The sequence below is a fragment of the Salmo salar genome, chromosome ssa19 (genome assembly GCF_905237065.1).
Source record: "Salmo salar chromosome ssa19, Ssal_v3.1, whole genome shotgun sequence".
Taxonomy (NCBI): Eukaryota; Metazoa; Chordata; class Actinopteri; order Salmoniformes; family Salmonidae; genus Salmo; species Salmo salar.
Window position 1 is genome coordinate 56,198,647 of NC_059460.1, and position 24,225 is coordinate 56,222,871.

Sequence of the window (24,225 nt, forward strand, 5' to 3'; positions counted from 1 at the left end):
GTACAACTACCAGGGGCTGTCAATGGGAATGAATACGAGGTTTCACTGCCTGCCTGGAGTGGCTGACTGGCTGCCTGGCTGGAAGGAGAATGGGCCTGGCTCTTTACAGCAATGTGGATGTACTCAGTGGAAGCAATTGATACCATTGTTTTATGGATGGGGGGGGATTAACTGACGACAATAGAGCTCTTTCACTGGAAATGTCAGCCGTCAAGCTGAGGGACTGTCCGACTGGGCAAAAGAGACTTCTATGAAAGCAAAGGCACAAAATGAATGTGGAAAAAATGACACTGCCACAATATCCCCACACAAATTGTGAAATGCAATAGGTCTCTCGTGGTAGAATAGATTAGGCCGACAGGGTGTGCGTGTACGGCAATGCCAGACCAAAGTGAAATGTACCAAAATAGACAGTATGAACTCAATATAGATAAAGTACTAAGCTACACCAAATTAAGTGTACTAATTAGCGAAAGCTTCGTCTTCCACACAGCGATCTGAAAAACAGCCTTATGTAGGCTAAATCTGCTCAGAATCTCAATGTCTAAATCAATTGTCTTTTCAATCACACCCGATACAATGAATCACAATAATAGCTCAGTGATCAGTCTTAAGGTTAGCCTCATTTCAAAAGAAGACAAAAACTGACCTAATTCTTCAGGCATATTAAACTGGTGAGGGACTTAAAATATCAGAACTGATTATCCATTCTAGGCCATTTTTTTCCTGATGAGACTATACAATAGCTGATAATATTAAAGATCCCTCACCACAGCCTCCCAGCACTGCGTAGGTAACACAATGGCCTTGGGTCTCCGACTTCCCATCTGGGTTTAAGTATATTGGAATAGTAACTTGAGGGGAGGCGCCCTGCCACTTTAAGACTTCAATGAAGCATAGTTATTCGAGCTACCACTCTGATCTAATTGCTCTCCTACATGAACACGGGAGAGCTGTGCACTCTGACACGTAAAGATTATTTAATACCATCAAAGCCATAAAGGGAGAAATAAAAGGAGGTGATAGAAAAGGGGGGATGACTTAACCCTTTCATGGCTCCCAGGGAGGACTAGGAGAGTAGGGAAGCAGACGATGGACCGGGTGGAGATAGAATCAGTATGCGTGAGCTGGCCTGTCAAACTCCCATCAGCCAGGCTGACTAGAGCTCCTATATTCCTACATCACAGGGGCCTAACTTCCCCAATCCCCACTCCGCTCCACTCCCATGGTAGCGACTCCCACCCTCCTCCTCAGTCTTTTCCCACACTCGCCCCATTCCCAAAGGCAGCGGCAAAGTCAGCGAGTACCACGGCCAAAACCACTATAACATTGCAATTTATTTCTACTCATTCTGAAGAGGTCTGGAGCTGGGGCCTGTTTGATAAAACCAGGCCTTGACCGACATGAGTGTCGGCCACACTATTTAGCTGCACTCCAGCTCATACCTTCTCTATTCAGCAAGTGTTTCTTTCCCTGTGTAAACAGTTAGTCAACGGCAAAGAAACAACTTCATGATAAACAACATCAGAGTTGGAAGACTTGACACACCACACTACTGATCATTATAACAAACTCCCAAAATGTCTGACTGACTAATGTATTTCTTTCATAAAAGTGAACCAAAGCCTCAGCTCTCGAAACTGTGGTTTTGCTCAGATCGGAGCTCCTCACTCTTAAAATAAAACCCACACAAACCCCGGCATCTCAGCGCGAGCGTGTCGACTCGGTTGAGGTGTTTACCGTTTAGCAAGCGCCGTGTGATATCTCCAGGGTAACCTGCCATTGTGGGGGACCTGTCTCATCTGTCATTTCTCCTGCACAGTCTCAACTTTGGGAAAGAGGAAGTCACCGACTGAACACAAGGGACAGATAGTGTGTGTATAGCCTTACCACAGACCTGTGTGCCTCGGCTAACCAAAGTGAAAATGTGTTGAGGTTGCCTTTTTGGTAGAATCTCTATACCAAATGTAGCTGTACTTTCTATCGCTACAATCAATTGGGCAAACATTTCTGCCCATCCCTGAACCACATCACATTGCTAGGAGTCTTATAACCCTCCATATTGCTAGACATGAGTATATTTGGTAGATACGGTAGCTAAATACTAAGCCTATCATTTGAACTCATAATTCTACCTTCAATCAACAGTGAATGACAATCTACAGAAAGTAAAAGGCCACTTTTAGGAATAACACTGGGTGCTCCCAAATACAAAATGACATCACAAATCAGCGGCTCTGTGGGATACTAATCTCAAAGATTTTTATAACTAAACCAAGATAGACCAAACGCCTGTTGTTTCAAATGGGAACAAATTAGCCATTATGGACAGAACAAGCAAGAAGGTGGGCAGAGCCAAGCACGAGGTAGCGAGATCTTATTGCCGCGTTCTAGCATTCATTTGCGTATTTCCGTTAGGGAACACCTACTCTGTGAAGTGCACAATAACTAAATTTGCCTTTGAACACCTTGTAAACAACGCCATTTTTTCTAACTTTGCCAAAGTGTAAAGTCTACTAAACTTAGTCCACTCTGTTCGTAACAGATTGTAGTTTTGGGAACAGATAACTGTATTGAGATCAAATGTTTAATCCACGAGTAAATTAGCAGAATGTCAGCCAGAATTAATCTCGTTCCATCTTCTCCCACTGGGCATCCTCACACTACCATATTTGGTAGTGAGTGGAAATGCCAACCGGATGCTTCACATTTATACATCCAGTGAAATATCTGTCTCATTGTTCTATCTGTACTAATCTCATGTCCTGCAGAAAAGGTTTCAAAGTGGAAACACTCTCCCACCATCCTCCAATAAGACATCTCACTTCATCTGGGCGTCATGAGCGTCAAGTTCCTCACTGGGGACTTCACAAAGTCCTCTCACACCAAAACAGTCATGAAGAAGGCACGGCAGCACCTCTTCTTCCGCAGGAGGCTAAAATGATTTGGCATGGCACCTTAGATCCTGAAGAACTTTTAGAGCTGCAACATCGAAAGCATCCTGACTGGTTGGATCACCACCTGGTATGGCAACAGCACCGCCTTCAACCGGAAGGTCCTACAGAGGGTGGTGCAGACGGCCCAGCACATCACTGAGAGCGAGCTCCCAGCCATCAAGGACGTACATGCGAGGTTGGTGTCTGTTTGGTGTAAATGGGGAGGTGCACACAGGCCCGAAAATTTGCCAAAGACTCCACCCACCCGAGACATGGACTCTTCTCCATGCTCCCGTCCGGCAAGTGGTACTGGTTAGTGCTGGCCGGATGCATGTTTTTGCACGATATTCCAAATGTCTGTATCGCAAGAATCAAGGTTTTGTTATTTTTCGTTTTTACGAGAGTTTATGTCCGCTTATTCTCATGTTGTATTTTTGGTCTTGTCTCTTTCGCTCCTTCTGTGCACCTCCCCATTTACACCAGAGATCTATATATAATGACGAGATGACACCCTAACAATGGGAGTCAAGCTTAGGTCCAAAATATGCCTATAGAACCGCATAAAGCCAGTTAAACTATTTTGATAAAATAATTAAGTTATTGGTGGGTCTTATGGTTGTGGAAGGCTTATATTTAGCCTAGGTATAACTTCACAAGACCGGAATTCATTAGATTATTGCTGACTGTCTGAAATGCAGTGTATTGACCTTTAATTGTACAACAACGCTTATTAAAAAATATATATACCTTGAATCACTCATAAGTTTGAAAAAAAGAAAATATGATTTTTAGGTCATATCGCCCAGCCCCTAGTACTGGTGCATCAACGCTCAGACCAACAGACCCCTAAACAGCTAAACAGCTTCTATCCCTGGCTATAAGACTGTTAAATGGCTAACAACTACTGATCTCCCACAGACTATCCACATTAACTCGATGCCCATCCCCAGATCTGGACCCACTCTGACACAACCCTTCACCCGTACTCAAACGCACACTCACTACTACTGACGGTAAACATTTACACCCACACACAGCCTCAAACCTACGCTGCTGTTATTGACTGCCATTAGTATCTATCTATTTATCTTGCCACTGGTCACTATTACTCCTGTTTACATGTATATATTACCATTAGTATATTACCATAAATATTGATATATTCCTATTACCAGTCACTTTTCAGCCCTGTTTACATGTATATCCTACTACCAGTCACTTCTTATGTATAAACCTACCTCAACTACCTCAACCACTCAACCACTCCTGTAACCCTGCACATTGAATAAGGTACTGGCACTGACTTGCACAGTGGCTTCAGAAAGTAATCACCCTCAATGTTCCCTGTTAGAAGGAAAATCAGCCCACACAGAGAAGCACTTCACTCATCTTTCTAGTTTTCCCTTTTAGTTTAGTTAACACTATCAATGTTTCCCCTCTACTGTGCGACTTGTGAACGAATCAACGCAATATTAGCCACTTTCAGTGCAACATACTAACTCTGCAAGAGATTTTCTTGTAGGCAGAGCACATTGGAGTAGGATTTCATTGCATTGACAGGCACAAATCAGGCCCATACACTACACAGACCGGTGCGCCATAACCATTCAGAGCTGCAGTTCCCCTATATGCAAATATACCATTGCCATATATGGATCTGTGCCATTCCCTTTGAACTGTATGAGTGGTCGTGAGTAGATGCACTTGTTTGGAGATCAAAGCAAGAGCCGCATGTAGCCACGTGTGCACATTTTGTTCATATCCTTTGCTAGTTAGTGAGTTATTCGCCCAGTTATTGATAATTTGTAGTCAGCAATAGGGGAGTGGTTACTTCCTACAAGAGCACAAAACGTGTGCATTTTAGCCATCTTTGAAAAGCAAGTCAGGTAAAGAGCATTTTTTCTGTCTTAAAAGGGCAGTGTTGTATTTGAGCAGGGCTTGAACAGGCTAAATAGCCAATATGCAGAGGGTAGCATCATTTGTCTGATTCTCTGTAATAATGGTATGGCAATAATAATGAATGTTAATTTGTAAAGTGGTTTCTTGCATCACACAACACAAGTGGATAAACAGGTGAATGACAATCCCTACATGTTATTTTCAAAAGTCTCATGGATTGTAGGCCTACATTGAACACCACACATTGGCTGCAACTGTAGGCTGAATAATAGAACATTTCCATGTTACAATGTTATGAGATGCATTTTCTCCATTGTTTTTTATGATAGGCCTACATTATGATCAAATAGCCACAGTAGCCTACTTGGCCATTGTCATAACTGTAACCTAAAGCGGGTACAGCCTCAGTGTTCACAGTAAACGTGCTCCACAAGTTGCATAAAGTTTGCGCTGAGCAGACCTGAAATTTGCTCAATGCCTTAAAAAAATGTGGGAACATTGATCACACCCCTTTACTTTTTCAACATTTTGTCAACGTTCTACACAAAATACTCTGTAATTTCAAAGTGGACGAAAAATAAATAAAATACTAATATATCTTGATTTGATACGTATTCAACCACTTAAAAACTTTTTGTTCCACAGGTTACAAGAAAAAAAGAAAGTGTCAGCCATTTTGAATCACTATCATGTTTATTACTATCAAATAACATTTTCCAGTGTAACACTTAAGATTTTGAAGAGGAAGGAAAAAGTGGGGGAGAGCAGGGAGGGTCCTGTCTTACTTCAGAGGAGGTATGGTGAGGTGGCATAGTAAGTGAGTGAGTGATGACACATTTATCACAATGCGAAACCAAGTCGTGTGTGGTTTCTAACTGGCATATCTCATACAAGAAGGAAACCGACATCCGTAAACACACAAGTCGTTTCACGGTCGCTCAAAAAATGCCCCAACTCTATCTACACTCAAAATACAGTACTAGGATAGCAGCAATTGAGTTTGCTGCTATCCTAAAACACATTGTATGGTCTAATCCTAAAACTTAGAATGGACAATCACCCAACAGCATGTCTGCACTATAGACTACATATAGAGTATCTGCCACAAGAGAAGCTGATGAACACATTGACTTGAGGTGCCTGCAAGGCTGAAGTTGATAACTTATCACCATAGAATTGTAACTACACTACATCAAATTAGTGGAATCGGCTATTTCAGCCACACCCGTTGCTGACAGGTTTATAAAATGGAGCACACCGCCATGCAATCTCCATAGACAAACATTAGCAGTATAATGGCCCATACTGAAGAGCTCAGTGACTTTCAACATGGCACCGTCATAGGATGCCACCTTTCCAACAAGTCAGTTTCCTTAAATGTCTGCCCTGCTACAGCTGCCCCGGTCAATTGTATTTTAAAGTGGAAACATCTAGGAGCAACAACGGCTCAATCACGAAGTGGTAGGCCACACAAGCTCACAGAACGGGACCGCGAGTGCTGAAACATGTAGTGTGTAAAAAGCATCAGTCCTCGGTTGCAACACTCACGACAGAGTTCCAAACTGCCTCTGGAAGCAACGTCAGCACAATAACTGTTCGTCGAGAGCTTCATGAAATGGGTTTCCATGGTCGAGCAGCCGCACACAAGCCTAAGATCCCCATGCGCAATGCCAAGCATCGGCTGGAGTGGTGTAAAGCTCGCTACCATTGGACTCTGGAGCAGTGGAAACGCGTTCTCTGTGGTGATGAATCACGCTTCACCATCTGGCAGTCCGGAAGAATCTGGGTTTGGAGGATGCCAGGAAAACACTACCTGCCCCAATGCATAGTGCCAACTGTAAATTTTATTGGAGGCGGCATAAGGGTTGTTCTTCATGGTTCGGCTAGGCCCCTTAGTTCCAGTGAAGGGTAATCTTAACGCTACAGCATACAGTTACGATTCTGTGCTTCCAACTTTGTGGCAACAGTTTGGGGAAGGCCCATTCAGCATGACAATGCCCCCGTGTACAAAGCGAAGGCCCATTCAGCATGACAATGCCCCCGTGCACAAAGCGAGATCCATACAGAAATTGTTTGTCAAGATCGGTGTGGAAGAACTTGACTGGCCTGCACAGAGCCCTGACCTCAACCCCCATAGAACACCTTTGGGATGAATTGGAACGCAGACTGCGAGCCAGACCTAGTCACCCAACATCAGTGCCCGACCTCACTAATGCTCATGGCTGAATGGATGCAAGGCCCTGCAGCAATGTTCCAACATCTAGAGGAAAGCCTTCCCAGAAGAGTGGAGGCTGTTATAGCAGCAAAGGGAGGACCAACACCATATTAATGCCCATCATTTAGATTTTTTTGTTGCCAAACTCATAACACGGTGAACACATCTCAGATCCTCTTGCCCTTGAGGGAGGCCAGGCGAAACCCAAGGACGATTGGATTGTTGACGTACCAGACCAGTCAGTAGACTAAATCTTTCCCATAGGGCTTATCCTGTATCATGAGTTGGCGACAGTAACACAGCAGATTAAGCTTCGATGATTGTTTCATTTTCCACCGACCCGAAGGACCGAAAGGGCAGGTTACATTACATACGGAGTAACGTGACTGGATTTTCTGACGCCTTTTCCGAATAGCTAAACAACTGTACTTTTAGCGGGAAACAACGCAATCGCGCATGACATATTCTTAGTATGCAAAAATATTATGTTTTATAGTATGTGAATTTATCAAAATTGGGGAAGTTTGAAACGCAAGGATGTTATACTAATTTCGGCTCTACATCGATTAGAATTCGATGCACACTTTTCCACAGTGCATTGGAAGAGGTGGGCTTCGAGTGATCGGCACTAGTTCTCTTCAATAAGCCAAACAACAAAACTAGGCTACTTAATTGTGAAGATGCCAAATAGCGAACCTTCCGCGTTGGTGTTCAATTGTAGGCTAAATCGTTTTTGTTCTCCTTAAAATGATCACAAGTATTGCATCGTAGGCTACATCATTTGTATTTTTTTACCCAATGTGGATTTCAGTTGTCATTGAAAAGTTTTTATTGTTCTCTTGGCCTTCTTCAAAGCTTCTAAACTAAATACTACACCATCTTTTGATTTCTGAATGCGTCGGCACTGGAGACTCGGGTTGTGGCCGCGTTATTAATGTCATGTTTATCAGGCCTTTTGATTTAAACATGGATTGTTTTCGTTTTGTAGGCTAGGCTCCCTATTTAATTCGTGGATAAAGCCTTAGCAGACATTCTGATCTCGTTCCCAATGATCAGTGCTTTAGTTTATTATGTTGCGGTCTTGCGGTTCTGAATGCACCTGACGTTCCACGTTTTTCGGTGCAATAGCCTTTTCATTTGAACATTTGAAAAGTTTTGGTGTTTGATTGTGTAGAATACTAATGAATCATCATGTGATCTTTCAAAATATATAAAGTCGCACACTCCATGTGTAATCTCCCATCAATTTAATGGGTATTTACCAACGTTTCGTCACAGTGATGCAACATGTCGGTTGCGATCATGACGTTTATTATAGTTACAAAATGCGTTTGTAGGCTACAACATGTCGATCATGTCATTTATAGTACAACTTAGTTACAACAGAAGTTTATATAAAAATTGTGCGTAAACATGTGCAAATCCTACTACATTTGTTTAGATCTGGGAAAGAGGCATCCTGGGGGGCGGGACGGGGGCAGAACGGGCAGTTTGATCATTACATAACAGTACCTTTCAGGATTAGGCCACTATAGTGACAGTCATAGCAATTCTAAGTGAACCTACTGCTTGGTTAGGTTACAGCTGACTAGGGTCGTTGCAGTTATGGCATAACTTGGGATGTAACGATTCACCAATATGCATCGGTCCCTGGTTCAAATGTTTAAGATATACGAGTGCATCGGTCTGCGGGACCCCAAACCAGTGATCCAAATGAAGCATGCATCGGTCAGAAAGTCGATTCAAACGTTACGAATCGCCCGTTCACTTTCTTTTTTTTTTCTCAAATTATTTTTCTACCTTCTGAAAATACCTCGTCTTTTGTGACAACTGCCCCCTTTCCTTCAGTGTCAAACTAAGCACGTAATTATGACAGTCATTGATCCACAAGTCATTTTGCATGCCGAACAACCCCAGGCAATATTAGCAGCCTAGTCAAACTGCGCATTCAAATGTATGTAAAATGACTTGCGCAATATTAGGCGTTATTAGTCGAGTGACTGATATTTTGATCAAATGTGCTTTTGAAAATGGTGTTTTACCAGAATAAAAGTAGCCTAAGCTACCATCAGAGACAACTCTCATCTGGCTATAGGTAGGCTACATGCTGATCGGGGCTTACATTACATTTGATTTTGATTGTTCAGGTTCACCATCAGCCATAGTTTTGGTAGTTTTGCTTAAAACAATCAATGTATTATGGTCCTTTTTAGATATGTAGGGTAAAGTTGATCATTTCATAACGAGGACAGATCCAGCTCAGAGAGGCCAAGCCCAGGAGCTCCATCATCAGCAGACTTTCATTTTGAATGGAAAATGTATGTGTTTATGCAACAAATGTTAGCGCATCGAATCGATTTGTTCCTCTAATCAAATCGGATCGTTTCGACTAAAACGCATCTGGATACATATCGAATCGTCTTAAAAAGGGAAATATGCACATCCGTAGGCACAACGTGTAACTGTGATTCACGCCAAGCGGGAAGGTGACAGGGTGGGAAAATCCTCAGACACACCAAATGTCCCACTCAGCGACTAAGCCTCTGATGCATCTTGCTCTGAATGTCACAGGTTTTATGGAGAAAAGGGCAAATGACTTTTTCACAACAAAAACAGTACTTTGTTGTACACATTATGCAGCCAGTCTTGGAAAGGGCATTGGAATAATCCATATGAGGGTATTATTAACATATATGATATTTTATGGTGGATGATTGATATTACACCGCGATAAGGCTACCTCATAGTCATACCGAATCCCAATGAAAATGTTATTACAGATCTACATAGGAAACAATGGATTTGAATCATGCTGAAATGAAAGACTTAATAAAAGCGTAATAAAATATTTGCAAGAAATTGGTAATAATAAAGTTGACTGTTATGAAGGAAATCCTAACTGACGCAATTTCGAAATTACACTAGACTTTCACTAAACACATTGCCACAATGTTAATAATTATGTCATACATAATTGTGACATTTAATTTTGTCAGATGCTCCTCTGAGGAGGCTGCAAATGTGGGCATATTATCTTGACAAAGGTGCATCAAAGGTGTAAACAAATTGGGGGAGGCATCTGTTTCACAGTGTGACTTACATTTTAAGTTATTTGCAGAGAACAAAATACTTTTGTGCCACTGTCTTGGGAATAAGTTTGTGCACACAGTTTTGGGATTGTTCAGCATTAATATTCCATTGTCTTGACGTTCCATGGCTAGCTCCCGCTAAACTGCAGCTAAAAACCACTAAGTTAGATCTTGTTTATGTGGGTACACTTGTCTCATAACATGGTGAATAAATACAGTGAAAAAGTTAGCAGGCTGATTGTGCGATTATTGACAAAACTGTCAGCCTGTCAAAATCCAGTTAGCTGACAAGCCAACGAACTAAACTATAGGTAGCTTGCTGTCCCTTTATTACAACGTTTATATTTTGTTGCTTGCTTGCGCTTTTTCAATTATGGGAAATTAATACGGAAAATTGTTATCAAATAACTCTGTTTTGTTATCTAAATAAGGCTTGCTTGTTGATAGCTACTGTCAAGCACCGAACTCATAACGTCTAACACCTCGTCGAACTGTATGCATGATATCGACGTCGTGCAGTATGAGGTTAGTGTACATAATAAACTGGCAATGCATGGCCCATCTGAAAATTAGAATCTCCTCGAATTGAAGGACTTCAATTAGTCGTGACATTTACCTGTTAGCTAATGTTAATCTTCAACTGGACAGAAAACTCGAAACGTTGACAAGGTATGCAACATCCAACGACAAGTGTAATTTCAAATACCTTGTACCTGTTGACTCCTCCTGGTTCCGTGGTTGGTGGAAGCTGAGACGCGTATAATTATTTTTGATAGCCTCTCCAAAGTTGTTACCTGTAAAGCGATTCGCGACGGTGGACAACAACGGGTGTCGACCCAAACCACCCTCCGGCTATTCGTCGGTGAAAGGCTTTCAGTGTGCAGAGAAGTTCAGCACAGCTTTCGCAGCAGCCGCAGCCATTGAGGTCACGTGCTCCGGCTATGACATCCACTTTCCCCGCCCCCTCTATTTTTACGGCGTGGTCCTCTGAAAGGGGATGTCCTGTTAACTCCAGATGTTCGGACAGTTTTTCCAAACACAGTACAGTATGCTTTAGAAAATCATCTCCCCAATAAATCTTGACAGGGCAACTCTAATAATTCAAAGACAGTATTTGAATTGAATTAGGTAATTAGCTGACCATTATTTTGTTGTGTGAACAAAGGAGGGAGAGCACACGTTTCTGTCCTTGTCCTCTGTCCTGACAGAAATAAGACCGTTTCTGTGAGTGATTGTTGGGTTTTTGGTCACACTAGGACACGATATAGTCAGTGAGATACTATACGTTCCTCCCATTGCAAGTAACCCACCTCAAAGTTTTTCCCTGCAAGATTTGTATGGCGGTCAGCTACACTGGATGTTTTTCCAACAATGCCTCCGAGGCTGCTGCAACAAAGCAGTGAGTGGCATTGAGCTGTGTCAACTGTTACACATCAGCACACAAGTGAGGAATGCTGTGCTGGGGGTGACGTGGTTGGACACAGTGGTAGGGCTATGTGAGGACTCGGAAGCGGAGTGAAAGGCCTTCAAATGCTCAAAGCATGTTTTGGTGGAAGTGGTTGCTGACAAAATAGTGTGCGATAGGCCTATTAAAAATAGTGTGAGATAGGCCTATTTCACAGGATTTTGGCAGATGAAATTGAGCCCTGGCGTGATATCCTTACGTGCACCGATGTAGACTACCATTTGCCTGCAGACAGACAGTGGGACTTTACTCTGTTGGCAGCCATAGTGTTTCCTAAACATTATCTCTAGGTTTGGTTGGAAGGCCCCCAGGGTGTCCTCGGTACAGCTGCATCCTGGACGTGCAGTCAGGTTTACCCCCTAATGTTAGGAGGGATGTTGTACAGTCTCTTAATGGACTAATTGTAGAGCTATCAAGCATAGTGTTTAGTGCAGTGCCATGTCATGCATGTTTTATGCATGCTTTGCATAATCCACTTTACACCAAAATAAAGTAGGCTCAGGGATGTCAAAAGTTATACAGCGTACATTCCTTTTATTGCTTTGAATAAATGGGGAAAAATCAAGGGTTTGACATGCTAACATCTGCTAAATATGTGTATGTGACCAATAACATTTTATTTTATTTGAAAGGTTGCAAATGTGAAACGCTTTTTTTTTAAAGCCTCACACCTGATGTGACAAGGAGTGATACCGCTGTCAGTGAAGGCTGACTGTGATTTATGTAGGTCGACGTATGTATGCATTTAGCCTACAGTACCAGTCAAAAGTTTGGACACACCTACTCATTCAAGGGTTTTTCTTTATTTTTACTATTTTCTACATAATAGTGAAGACATCAAAACTATGAAATAACACATGGAATCATGAAGTAATCAATACATGTTAAACAATTCAAAATATATTTTATATTTGAGATTCTTCAAAGTAGCCACCCTTTGCCTTGATGACAGCTTTGCACACTCTTGGCATTCTCTCAAGCTGCTTCAGGAGGTGGTCACCTGGAATTCATTTAAATGAACAGGTGTGCCTTGTTAAAAGTAAATTTGTGGAATTTCTTTCCTTAATACATTTGAGTCAATCAGTTGTGTTGTGACAAGGTAGGAGTGGTATACAGAAGATAGCCCTATTTGGTAAAAGACCAAGTGAATAATATGGCAAGAACAGCTCAAATAAGCAAAGAGAAATGACAGTCCATCATTACTTAAAGACATGAAGGTCAGTCAATCCTGAAAATGTCAAGAACTTTTGAAGTTTCTTCAAGTGCAGTCGCAAAAACCTACAAGCACTATGATGAAACTGGCTCTCATGAGGACACACACAGGAAAGGAAGACCCAGAGTTACCTCTGCTGCAGAGGATTCATTAGTACCAGCCTCAGAAATTGCAGCCCAAATAAATGCTTTACAGAGTTCAAGTAACAGACACATCTCAACATCAACTGTTCAGAGGAGACTGTGTGTATCAGGCCTTCATGGTTGAATTGCTGCAAAGAAACTACTACTAAAGGCCACCAATAATAAGAAGAGACTTTCTTGGGCCAAGAAACAAGAGCAATGGACATTAGACTGGTGGAAATCTGTCCTTTGGTCTGAGTCCAAATTTGAGATTTTTTGTTCCAACCACCGTGTCTTTGTGAGACGCAGAGTAGGTGAACGGATGATCTCTGCATGTGTGGTTCGAGGAGGAGGTGCGATGGTGTGGGGGTGCTTTTCTGTTGACACTGTCTGTGATTTATTTAGAATTCAAGGCACACTAAACCAGCATGGCTACCACAGCATTCTGCAGTGATACACCATCCCATCTGGTTTGGGCTTAGTGGGACAATCATTTGTTTTTCAACAGGACAATGACCCAACACACCTCCAGGCTGTGTAAGGGCTATTTGACCAAGAAGGAGAGTGATGGAGTGCTGCATCAGATGACCTGACCTCCACAATCACCCAACCTTAATCCAACTGAGATGGTTTGGAATGAGTTGGACCTCAGAGTGAAGGAAAAGCAGCCAACTGTAACAGTGTAGGTTCCGTCCCTCTCTTCGCCCCAACCCGGGCTCGAACCAGGGACCCTTGCACACATCAACAACTTACACCCACGAAGCATCGTTACCCATCGCGCCACAAAAGCCGCGGCCCTTGCAAAGCAAAGGGAAACCCTACTTCAAGTCTCAGAGCGAGTGACGTCACCGATTGAAACGCTGTTAGCGCGCACCACCGCTAACTAACTAGCCATTTCACATCGGTTACACAACAAGTGCTCAGCGTATGTGGGAACACCTTCAAGACTGTTAAAAAATCATTCCAGGTGAAGCTGGTTGTGAAAATGCCAATAGTGTGCAAAGTTATCATCGAGGCAAAGGGTGGATACTTTGAAGAATCTCAAATATAAAATCTATTTTGATTTCTGTAACACTTGTTTCCTTACTATATGATTCCATGTGTTATTTCATAGTTTTGATGTTTTCACTATTATTCTACAATGTCGAACATTTTTAAAAATCAAGAAAACCCCTTGAATGAGTAGGTGTGTCCGAACTTTAAACTGGTACTGTATATATTTGGCTTCGGTTGGCATGACGTTTTTGCTGACAATCACTGAGTTTGTGTTTTTTTAAAGCGGCAGACTGAAATGATTTCAGGTTAGCCACAATTCATCATTCACTCTGCAACATTGTAAACGCTCATCCTTTTAGAATCAAGAGTAAGCCCCTTTAAGAGGCCTGACATGCATGGCGCTTAGAGAGACTTCACGGTGGTATCCTGACCCTGGAATCTCTCCTGTAAAATGGATGGGTCAACAAAGAAATGTGCTCCTTGGCTCTCCTGGTTCCCTCGGCTTTCCATATTTGTATTTAGGGGAAGTGCCAGTGCTAGCACAAATAGTCCCAAATACTCCCTGACAACCTGGTCTTAGGAGCAGCTCTCAAGAAGAAGTCCCATAGTCTCTCCTGTTTCAGTTTAACAAGGCACCTGGCGAGCCCCCAGCAGGTGTTTGAGTGCACCTCGCAACCTCCTGTAAACACAGGATACCATTTACTGGCCCGGCTATTTCCAGTGGCTGACTAACAGCGTGGGCCGCATGCCACCACACCAGTCACAGCCAGAGCGGGAGACTAGGGTGACAATGTGACACCTACACATCACGTGAGTGTCACCCACCCAAGAGCAACATCTCCAGGGTCTCCAAATGTCTGTCGACAATTAGAGTGTGACGGCCCGTGCATCACGTGACACATGAGAGCCTAAGTCACCTACTTCAATGAAATCGAGAGGCTTTCACCTGGCAGGCCAGCTCGGTGTAGGTTTGGAGAATGTTTCAGATCTGCCTCAAGACCAGGGCCGGTATTCATACAATGTCTCAGAGTGCAGATCTAGGATCAGGTCTCCTCCCCTCTTGTTCATTATAATGTAAAAGGCAAAACGGATCCTAGATCAGCACTGCCACTCTACTCTGAGACACTTTATGGAGTGCTAATCTAAAATTAGGTCCCTTTGTCCGTGTAACGTTATTCATTATTCTCCAAAAGGCAAAATGAATTCTAGATCAGCACTCCTACTCTGACATGCCTTATGAATACGGCCCAGACCTACAGAGAGAGAAAGCTGTGAAGGGAGACGTGAGGGCAGGGCCGTGCCAAGGCTTTGTGGTCAATCAAGACCCACATACTCCCTCACCATTAATATCCCTCCACCCCTGAAACAACCAATTTCGCTACCTCACAGCAGCCAACCATTCATCACTGCTATGGCCCCTTTATTAGCTTGTCATCCATAGACATAGCACAGTGTAATGGTGAAACCAACGGGCAAGGCTCTTTGTGGCAAGACTGGCACCCACAAGTCCTTCTGGACACATTTAAATAAGACGGTCGATGAATGTATTGGAGTAGCTGAATATGTCTGTGTCCCTTTTGTTTATAAGTGCAGATGTACACGTGCGTTGAAAGGAGACAACTTTCATGTCAGTCCACTTTATATGTTAGTCCTCTTTATGGTTGTAAGTTGTGAGAATCAGAGGAAATAAGCAGACAAGATTATATTAGATGCATGGCATTGGTTATTGTGGTCCAGAATCCTCCTTTTCTGTTTTTTTTATTTTCTTCCCCCCCCCAAAAAAGAAACATTTTCAAACCCCTGACAACCGAACCTTTCGCGGGATTTCGTCCATCTAAGAACATGTGGTAAGTCTTGTGGAATGTTTCAAATGATTCCCAGATGTGGTCCGCAGACAGGTTTAACCCCTTCCTTCCTGGCCACAGCCGGAGGAGAAATATTAACAGGGCTTTCGCGGGAGAAAGTTTCAGCAATATCCAAAAACCTGCGAAACCTTTATCGCCCCTCTCTGCGTGTTACTTACTTACTTTTTTGAGTTACTTTCAAAGTATGGGAGCCTGTTGAAGTGTGGTTGAATGTAATTTACTGTAAGGCTAAAGATGAAGTGCACTTACGCTGCATTACACAAGTTTAAAGAATGTTGAAAAGCCCAGCTTTTTCCAGATGACTCAGCGAAAGCATGGCGTTGACAAAGATTAGAAAAACACCTTTGCGGAGCAATGATAGGTTTTCCTGACATGGTAACTTTTTCCCCCGTCTCCTTGGAACTCCTGTCCTTCTCTGTTTCCTTGGCTTTGTTTCCCAAGCAACCTGCAACAAATAGGACCATCTCTTGTGTTATCTGACCTCAAACAACTTCATGTTGTCATGAAGCGTATGCAATGTGAGATATCACGGTCAGCAAACGCAATATAAAAGAAATATAAGGTTTAAGCTTAGTAGTACTCAAATCATCTCTGTTTCCACATTGCATATATAGACCTAGATCAAAACAATACAGTTACTTGTGCATTTTTATTACGGACACTTATTGGTGATATAACACTCCCAAAGATGGCGGTTTTATGAGGTAGAAGAGGGAGGTAACGGAACAGCTCCACTGCTCTGGGGGTGGAGACACAGAGCTGATTGATATCCTATGAGCAACAAACTCAAGTGACCCCATTCCCTGCTCTCCTTCTCCCTCCGACCCACCCTCCGACCCTCCCTCCCTCCCTCCCTCAGCCAACTGTGAAGCAGTTGTTCAACACGCCCGTCAGCCAGCGCTCTGAATTGGAGCCCATTATACACGATCATAACAGACAGAAAGAGTACATGCAGACAACACCGAAAAGCACAGGAAAAAACGTCAGTGACTGACTGACTGAGTGAGAGCTGTTGCTGGTGCTGCTCGGGGGTTTTAGCTGAGGGAAAGAAAGGCAGAGAGAGAGAGAGAGAGAGAGAGTACATGCTGTGAATGCACCACAACTCCCCTCTCCCCTTTGCTCCCTTCCCACAGCCCTCCCTTAGGATGGACCAGTGTTTTAAAACAAGCAAAATACAGAAACTGCCAGCGCTGCCTCAAGTCTGCTTTGGTCTTATGGGAGGGGATGGGGAATCAACCGTATTTGACTCCTATGGCCGGCGATGCGAAGCAACTAGCAGTATAACACTCTCTGTAATTCTCAGGTGACCCATTAAGGGAATTTGAGCTATTGGGCCCTGGCTGCTGTCCAGAAGGGATTAAGGTAAATGTTTGGAGGGGTGAGACTTTCATTTCCACATACACTGAGTGTACAAAACATTAAGAGCACCTGCTCTTTCCATGACATAGACTGACCAGGTGAATCCAGGTGAAAGCTATGATCCCTTATTGATGTCACCTGTTAAATCCACTTCAATCCGTGTTGATTAAGGGGGGAGACAGGTTAAAGAAGGATTTTTAAGACTTGAGACAATTGAGACATGGATTGTGTATGTGTGCCATTCAGAGGGTGAATGGGCAAGACTAAAAATCTAAGTGTCTTTGAGCAAGGTATGGTAGTAGGTGCCAGGCGCACCGGTCTGTGTCAAGAACTGCAACGCTGCTGGGTTTTTCACGCTCAACAGTTTCCTGTGTGTATCAAGAATGGTCCACCACCCAATGGACATCCAGTCAACTTGACACGGCTGTGGGAAGCATTGGAGTCAACATGGGTCAGTATCCCTGTGGAACGCTTTCGACGCCTTATAGAGTCCATGCCCTGACGAATTAAGACTGCAACTCAATATTAGGAAGGTGTTCCTAATGTTTGGTGTACTAAGTGTATGCCCCTTCTAATTTCTGCCTTTTACAATGTATTTTAGGAGGAAAGATCATTGAAGTGCCAGACTTTGGGTTCCAACTTCCAACCAGAAACTTTTTTATCAAGTAAGTTTTTGTCAGACCACCAACGCAATGTCAGCAAGCCAAGGTTACTGCAGCTATGGCCCAGTGGGGTTACGGGGTTGACGGTGACAGGGATGACAAGTAAGGTGAAACCACAGTAGCTCGGCGATGACAGGGTGAAAGGAAAAACAACAGAGCAGAATACATAAAGGTCTCTGTGATTATCTTGCCCCTTCATCTCCCATCAGTCCATGAACATTTTATACATACTACATCCCCAGTTACATATGTCACTGCCTTCATTCTTCAGTCATTTCCAAATTGACTTATCTCTGCAGAACATTTACCCTGCAGTGCAGGCCATGTGCCCCCTGTTGCGGAAGCCATTTTGGATCATTGAGGGGCCAGTCGCCAACATGCCCCCTTTCCCACCGGCTCATCAGCGGAAACCAAGAGAGTATGTCCCTTTAATTAGACTGCCCGTGAAAATAATGGTGCATTAATGACATTTCTATGGGGGCCAATGAGCTGAAACAACAGAGGCAAGACTAAATCACAAATCAATTCCAACAAATGTAATTAAGGCTCAATTAGCCTCCGGGGTGCCTCCAGAACATGATGAGAGAGAGATGGAGGAAGAGAGAGAGAAGGAGAGATGTAGGAAGAGAGGGGGGAACGAGACAGAGAGAGAGACAAAGTAGTAAGGGTTCCACCCCCATCACTCGGTCGCCTCATTGCCATTGTTATGAATGCTGCAGCGAGAGAGAGGTCTTGGGAGAAGGTCCATGGTTCAATTGGAAAGAGGCTCAAAGAAAGATGAATAACATATCCATTTACATACAATAACATTTCCATTTTAGTCCTTTAGCAGACAACCTTATCCCCAGCGACTTACAGGAGCTCCTGCTCAAAGGCACATTGACAGATTTTTCACCTAGTCGCCTCAGGAACTCGAACCAGCGACTTTTCAGTTTCTGGCGAAACCCTATTAACCGCTAGGCTACCTGCTGTACCTGCGTATCTGACGTCTTGTAGTTGTGTTATGATTGTAACCAAAGTCTGAGAGGAACAAACTAGGCTCACGACTCACTAATGGCGCGTGCCCAGCAGTTTTAACACAGAGGGACAATTTAAAGGGACCACTTACAATGTAAGCCACACAACCCGGCGTGGGTATGATGAGGGCTAATTCTCTGTAAAAACAGCAGCGTGTATGGTTAGGCGCAACAACATTCTGGTATTAAAAAGAGGGGGGAGGAAAGAACGACCGCAGCTGGGAGAAGCCCAAGGCCCAGCCAGGCTCGTTGGACGCCAGATCACACAAACACACACTCTCGCACCAATAACTGAGCTTTATAAACTGCAATTAAAACCCTGGGCACTAATTTAGTGGAAATGGAAGCCTGTAAAAGTGAGGAGTGTTAGAGAAAGGGAGGAGAAGCGGTGGAGCGATGTAAAGGGGTGGGGGGGATTGGAACTGAGCTGATTGTTTTTGCTTTATCCCTCTCTTTAATCCAAAACACACCAGCTTTGTACTTTTTTTCTCTCATCTGTGCTGTACCAAACACGCGCACTCACACACACGAGCGAACACACAGTCATACGTGCATGCAAGCACACACGCATTATTTTGAGACCCTTATTCCTGGTCTCTCCCCCAGGCTTGTTCAACCCCTATCATATCTGAGAGAGAGAGTGAGAGAAAGAAAGAAAGAAAGAAAGAAAGAAAGAAAGAAAGAAAGAAAGAAAGAAAGAAAGAAAGAAAGAAAGAAAGAAAGAAAGAAAGAAAGAAAGAAAGAAAGAAAGAAAAAAGAGAGGGAGAGGGAAAGAGAGGGAGAGAGAAAGAGCGAGAGAGAGAGAGAGCGAGCGAGAATGAAAGAGAGAGAGGGAAAGGGAGAGGGTGCAGAGGATCCAGCTGACAGAAGACATCTGCCTCTGCCTTGTCAGGCCAGACGACTGAAGTTGTGTGTCAGCGCTCTGATAAAAACAGGCCACACACTCCCCCCACCGAGAGCAGCACTCTTCTCAGACAACACAGAGCACAAACACATCTCTCTGACACCATGCCTCAGACAACGCTGTCTAAGCTGTGTACTGTACTTAGTATGACTGAAGGAGGCGTGTGGCGGCTGAGAAGAAAGACAAGAAGACTATTGGTCATGCGAGAGGAGAATTAGAGGTTGAAAAAGACTAGTTGGACCATATACGCGTTTCCCGTTCTTCTATTTTCACACGTTGGTGCTTTTGCAACCACAGCCCTTGACATCAAAATCCCAAAACGATCTTATTTTCTTCCTTAAATTCTAATATCCTCGATATCTTCAGTCACGTTTTAGTGCGTGGAATCCTACAAATGACTACTCCTCAATACATTTTTAAGCAATCAATAATATTCTCCTTAGCACATAAACATCCATGTCAGTATGTCAACTACAAGAGACGGGGCAGTAAAGGGAAACGTTATGAACCAATTTGCAGCCAGTTTCCTTCATGATTCAGAGTTTATGAAAGTGCTACAGTATGCCTTGCTTATGAAGCTCTCATACAGTCCTTATGATTAGCCCATACTTGAATGACAACGATTACAGTAACACACAAGACTGAGTCTGAGTTGGTCCAACTCCCACCTCTGGTTGTGCCTTGCCCCTTCCAAGTATATGGACATCCACAGTTTAGCGTAAAAACACCCAGTAGAACTAGGTAAGCAGAGCCCAGTGATGTTGTCCCTTTTAATTGCTTATTGATCACAGTGTCAAGCTGTGAAGGGTAGAGGAAAACCTGAAACGGCGGAGATTGAGAGGCATGATGTGTTACTGAGGAAGACTAGGACTCTCAGTTTGAGAAGTAAGAGCAGAGTTAGAAAGAGTTCATCATATTTTATTCAATTCATGTTCACATTAAAGGTGATTGGTATATTCATATTCTCTAAAGTAGTATTGTCAATTCAATTGAATTAAAGCATGGATGAGGGTTTCAGTGGCAGGACAGGAGAGTTAGGACCTAGACTTTGGCAATGTTGCGGAGGTGGAAGAATGAGGATTTGACAGTCTGTCTGATGTGGTGGTCGAAGGAGGGTCAGGTGAGCTGAAATAAAACTCCCAGTATCCTCTTGGGTTGTGAAGCTCCTCTAGGGAATCACCCAAGGGAACACAAATTCAGATTTCTGGACAGTGAGTGCCTGCATTTCAGGAATGCACATCAGTCCAGCATTAAACCACAGAGCAAATAGAGCAAAGTTAACCTCAAACCTCGTCCCCAAAGGTCACGCTAAGTCTCATAGTTTGGCTCAACCTCTGAACCTCCCTCCCTTCCATTCCCACCCTTCCCCATTCCTCCCTCTCTCCCTCCCTCCTTCCTTCTCTCCTCCTCAATCTGCCACCCCTCCATCAACACATCTCATTTTCCTTCCATCTCTGGTTGCTCTCTCACTTCCCTCTTTTTTAAAGCCTCGTTTTAAGGACACAGGCCTGGTGAAGTGGAAAGTCGCCTGGCAATTACGTCCAATCGTGGACCAGTGGAGTGACATTTGGAGGCAGGGGAACCATAAACGATCAATGCAGACGGATGGACTAGACAGGGTTCCCCCTCGGGACTAGACGAGAGCAGGGTTGGAGGTAGAGAGAGGGGGGAGGATATTCGAGACTGCACCACCAACCAAACCTTAATCCGATAATGCAAAGTTTGAGAAAACTTGAGAAAAGACAGGCAATAATTGACAAAAGGTTACATGAGGACTCTGAGCTATAGTGAGGTGCATGGAGGAAAAGTGAGGGAGGGAGAGGCAAGAGAGAAAGAGATAAAAAAAGAGTGAGGGGGAAGGAAAGAGGACAACAGGTTTGTTCATTCTTTAATCCCCTAAACCCCCATACCCCTGATCTGTTCATCCCAATCTTTCGCTCCAGTAAAAAGCAGTTTCCCCACTCAGGTCTACAGATGTAGGATCTTAAATTTGAGCCAGTATGCTACAGCAGGAAAATAATCCTGCAGCAACAGAAAAGTTGAATTATTATGTGGATTATAATTAATGGACATTTGATGTAGGGGTTGATACCTTTTTCATTAGGGCAAATCAAGTCTGACATTTGAAAGTGGAAATTACAAACTTTAGAAGCGTTTTAAAACCGTGAATACAATGCAAGTTTGCATTTCATGCTGTGCAGGAAAATTCTCAGCAGCAAAAGAGTGATCAAATTAAGATCCTACACCTGTAGATAAGAAGACCTCTGGAGAATGTCAGACGCTTGACTTAACCCGCACCACTCTCCACCTTCCCTTCCCATTTTTACCTTTCAGCCCCCCCCCCCACTCTCCTGTACCCACCACCCCATGTAATTCTTTCTCTGTTTCCATCAAATCACTCACTTCTGTGGCAAGGACATGTAGTCCGTTAGGAAGAGGTCTTTTTTTAACTTTAACTTGTGATAATAACTATCGACGTTGTTTGGTGAAGCTTCTGAAATGTTGTAATATTTCATCCATTTCAACATTAATCTGATATTATAAAACACACTGGTTGCGAAACACTAACAGCCTGACTCTCTGTCACGTTAGATATCTGGGTGTGCCTGAATGAGGAGACTGTTTACACTGAAGAAGAATTTATATGCTAGGATCACACTTCTGTAATAAGATGGAAAATCTGAGTCGTGTGCTAGTCATTGCTATGATGGCCATGTTAAACTCTAAATACACGGAGTACACAAATCATTAGGAACACCGGCTCTTTCCATGACATAGACTGACCAGGTGAATCCAGGTGAAAGCTATGATCCCTTATTGATGTCACTTGTTAAATCCATTTCAATCAGCGTAGATGAAGGTTAAACAAGGATTTTTAAGCCTTGAGACAATTGAGACATGGATTGTGTATGTGTGCCATTCAGAGAGTGAATGTGCGAGACAAAAGATTTAAGTGCCTTTGAACGGGGTATGGTAGAAGCCGTTGTGTAACCTTTATCTAAATAGGCAAGTCAATTAAGAACAAATTCTTATTTACAATGACGGCCAAACCCGGGACAACTGTGCGCCGCCCTATGGGACTCCCAACCACAGCCAAATATGATGCAGCCTGGATTCGAACCAGGGACTGCAGCGACGCCTCTTGCGTTGTAGACGCAGTGCCTTAGACCGCTGCGCCACTCGGGAGCCCTTCTGGGCAAACTTTCACCTGGATTTACCTGGTCAATCTATGTCAGGGAAAGAGCAGGTGTTCTTAATGTTTTGTAGACTCAGTGTACAGTATATCACGTGCACGCGCTGAATGTACATACATATATATATATATATATATATATATATATATATATATATCGATAGTATACGTAGACCGCAGAGCATATATGAAAGTAGACATACACGTTTAACACTGATACATATTGAAATAGTTAAGAACAGCCATGGAAGGAAGGCACCCGTTTCTGTGCATTTTGTGAATCAGTCGGTAGAACCTCGGCTACCAGACAATGTGATCATTGATCGGAATGGGCTGCCAACACCAGAGCAGATCATTCATTCCCATTGATCCCACAGCACGTGACTGTGCACGTGCGTTCGTGTGCGAGCGTGTTAGCGATGGACTGCATGTGTCAGTGTGTGAGGAGAAACGTGCAAGGCTTCTAGGTGAATCGGAGATACATTCACGGTAACAAAGAGTGAAATAGGCAGAGCTTACTCTTGAGTGATTGTCTCCGCAGCGGGCTTTGGTAAGGTAATGCATCCCCTCCGCTTACTCAATAAAACAGCATGAGATTTACAAGGCTTGCAGCGGCTGAGGTATGATGGTGGATATCTTTATGGTTTCCACAACCAGGCCAAGAGCAAAGGATGTTAGAATAATTTTTTTTCAATTGTCCTTTTTTTTTTTTACATTTAAGTCATTTAGCAGACACTCTTATCCAGCGTGACTTACAGTGTGAGTGCATATAGATTTTCATACTTTTTTTTGTACTGGTCCCCGGTGGGAATCAAACTCACAACCCTGGCAAACGTCATGCTCGACCAACTGAGCCACACGGGACCTGCTTGATGCCACGTTGCTCTCCACGCATCAAATCAGGAGACTTTTTAGCAGACGGTCTTATCCAAAGCGACTCACAGGAGCAATTAGGGTTAAGTGCCTTCCACAAGGGTACATTGGCAGATTTTTCACCTAGTCGGCTCGGGATTCATACCAGCAACCAGCAACCTTTCGGTACCTTCCTGCGTATCTGTATGCACTATACAGACCACTATCTATAGTACACAAAGCATATGCATGACTGGACCAACTGACAATGCAAATGCTAGACAGCGCTAGTGAAGGAAGACATGAAACTCTGGCAATTCTGTCGCTATTAGTAGAAAACTCTCTTACCATAACACTGTTATGGTACCTATTGGTTGGAGTTGGAGGGTTTATGAAAGCCTGATAAATTCTAAATTGCTTGTCGGCATTAACGCTGATC

At 43.4% G+C, this 24,225-nt stretch overlaps 1 protein-coding gene across 7 annotated transcripts in view; it reads right to left on the reverse strand.

The window, feature by feature from the left end:
- Positions 1 to 11,087, reverse strand: part of raraa (retinoic acid receptor, alpha a) — a 213,815-nt gene extending 202,728 nt beyond the window's left edge. For 3 of the 7 annotated variants that reach the window (XM_014159000.2, XM_045702522.1, XM_045702523.1), the window contains exon 1: positions 10,846 to 11,087. The gene's annotated coding sequence lies outside the window, so the exon portion shown is untranslated. The remainder of the gene's footprint in view (positions 1 to 10,845) is intronic. The other 4 variants (XM_045702524.1, XM_045702526.1, XM_014159007.2 and 1 more) reach the window with 3 other exon arrangements.
- Between the last annotated feature and the right edge of the window lie 13,138 nt (positions 11,088 to 24,225).